Below are 2,892 nucleotides of genomic sequence, written 5' to 3'. Positions count from 1 at the left end.
CCAGCCAGTGGGCAGAGGAGTGTGACGGCTGTCCATTCCACTTCCTACGTCCTTCCCCCACCCAGTAAGGCTGACTTGACCTGCGATCTCAGGAACTGAGGGGTCAGAGAGGGGGGAAGCAGGCTGGAGGCCGGTGGGTATAGAGCAGGGCTGGGCTGGAGGCAGAGAAGTGGGAGTCATCAGCACTGTTGTAGGGGTGAGTGAGTCTACCCAGGGAGGTGTGGGTAGGGGGCGTGTAGGGGCATGGGGGCTTTGCTCAGGGCCCCAGGGCCCACCATGGTTAAGGGATGAGGGACAGAACAGTCAGTCAGGAAGGTCACTGGGAGGGTGAGGCCGGGAGAGGGAGTTAAGAGAGAGAGGAGGAGGATGTGGTCCTGGGGGTCTACTTCCAGAGAGCCATGGGTGGGGGTGCTGGAGACCTCTGGGGAGCAATGCCAGGGGGTTGGAGCCTCCAGCCAGCCCCAGGAGTAGTGGGGAGCTGCCCACCCTTGGCTGGATGTGGCTGTTGCCCAGGGAGTTGTGTTGGGACCAGCACGCTGGGACAAGTATCAGATCCGGGGACAGGGCCCTGGTTCTGGTCCTGTCTTTGCATTGACTTGCTGTGTGGCCCGGGGCCACTCCTTCTTCCTCTCGGGGCTTCAGTTTCCCCATCTCAGCTCCGTGACCGACTTCCCTGGCTTCATGGTTTTGGCCCGGCAAGGATGTGATTTTGAGAAGTGACAGGCAGCGGGGCTGGGACGGGCCTGCTTCTGGCCTAGGAAAAGAGCAGATCAAGGGCCCAGCCCGCAGTGCAGGGCTCAGAGCCAGGTGAGGGGGAGCCGGAAGCACCGGAGCCCCCGGGACCTGGTGGGAGGTCAGCCTCACCAGCTCCGCTGACATCAGGGCCCGTGAATGTGGAGGGAGTTCAGCCTCATTCATTAGGCAGCGCTTGCCTCCCTCTCGGCCTGGTACAGGGTGGGGGCTGAGCTGGGGGGCGGGGCTGGAGCCCAGCGGCGCCCCTCCCCCCCAGGCTGTCTTAGAGCCCGCTTTGGTCCCACCCCTCCGCCCCAGAATCACCCCTTCCCCCCTCCCTGCCCCTGCGCCCCTCTTCTTTGCGCTCCTGGTGTATCTTTCCTCTGCTAGGCTCATCTCCAGTTACCCACTCTGTGGTCTGACTGCTGAGGGAGAGGAGCCAAGGGGGAAGGCCTGATTCTTGTACTGTCTGCCTTCCCAGAACCCACAGTGCCTTCCATCTCTGCCCTCGACAGAGGCCCCACTTCGGCGGCAGACGGAGCCCTGTCCCGCCTGCGGTGGTTCCTCCGAATGTTCTGGTGGATGGGGACAGAGCAGATAACACACCCGAGGTGGGAGCGGGATGGTTCTCTGCCGTCTACTGTCTCCTCCTCCTGTAGGGTTTCAGCCCCAGACACCTGGCCAGCCTGCCTGCTGGAGGATGGCCCGGAAGGCTGGACCCCTCCCTGTGCCCGCCCCCACGATGCTGCCAGGGGAGGTCATGCCCAGGTGTACTGTGCCTGTGGGGCCAGGGGTCAGACTGCCTAACGCCTCCCAGGCCTTCCCACATGGCTCTTCCGTGGGTCCTGCAGAAGAATAGAATGGGCTTTTCTGGCTGAGACGGGGTCTCTGATCTCCAGGCTCCCATGGTCAGACCTGCAGGGGCCAGTGTCTCTCCCAGCCTCTATCAAAGGTTCTACCCGGAGAAAGAATGCAGGGAGTGGTTTGGCTCACTCTGTGCCGACGGCTTCTTGGAACACACACTCACACACACTCACACTCACACACACATGCAACACGCACGCCTTTTGGCACTTGACTTTCTCATGAAATAATTGCTGGAAGGCTCCTTGGATTAGGTAACCCAGCGTTCCTTCCTGTCCCCACGGTGGAGGGGAGCACGGGGAGGGGTGGGGGGCGGAGGGATTGGCTCTCAGCATCTGAGCATCTGGGCAGTGTGGACCAGTCCGGGAGGTCTGTGGCTCCAGATTTGTCTGAATGCCTAACACGACAGGAACAAGCCCTTCAGACCTCGTGCTCCTGAGGTCATCTGGTTGTGCCTGCCCAGGCACTGGGCCTCCTTCAGGTGGGCCTGGCCTGGTAAGGAGAAGCCTAGTCAGGAAAAATTTCTGTGCAAAAGGTGGGATGTTCCCATTTTTAAACAGTAAAAAAAAAGTTTTTAATGTTTATTCTGGGGGGGGGGGGAGGGGCAGAGAGAGGGAGACACAGAATCTGAAGCGGACTCCAGACACTCTACGCTGTCAGCACAGAGCCCAAAGCGGGGCTTGAACTCCCGGACCGAGATCATGACCTGAGCCTAAGTCGGATGCTTCAACGGCTGAGCGCCGGCCCCGCCCCGGGCGCTCCTTCCATTCTGAATTTAAGTCAGTTTACAGTTTACAACTACAGGAGAGTATCTTTGCCCATCATCCTGTCCTCCTTACGGCACAATTGTTTTCATTCTTCCCTTTCTTGTGATGGGAGGGGGGCAGGGACCGGACAGTTCTGGGGACTGCTCCCCCCCTCAGGTCTCCTCGACCAGTGGGGGAGTTCCCACCCCCAGCGGGACCGGGCCCTGCGGGGGGGAGCCCGGCGACCCACAGCCCACGTCAGTGGTCTCCGGGGTAAAGTCCCCTCGGGGGCCGCAGCCTCTCTCCAGGCCGCACGTCGCTCCTCTGGGGCGGGGTCAGGGAGCTCTCGGACTCCGCGCTCCCCCTGCGGCCCCGCCCCACCGGGCAGCAGAACCCCACTCTCCCCCTACGGCGACTCCGCGCCCCTCCCCCCACCCGAGGCCCCGCCCCTCTCGGCGCCCGCCTCTCCCGCCTCCCGAGGCCCCGCCCCCGCGCGGCGCCCAGTCGCGGGGCTCGCGGGCCCGCCCCCGCCCTGTGCCCGCCCCTCCCG

Source organism: Herpailurus yagouaroundi, unplaced genomic scaffold (assembly GCF_014898765.1).
Source record: "Herpailurus yagouaroundi ecotype Mexico unplaced genomic scaffold, PumYag 208, whole genome shotgun sequence".
In the NCBI taxonomy this organism is placed as follows: Eukaryota; Metazoa; Chordata; class Mammalia; order Carnivora; family Felidae; genus Herpailurus; species Herpailurus yagouaroundi.
Note: the sequence above shows the minus strand (reverse complement) of the source record.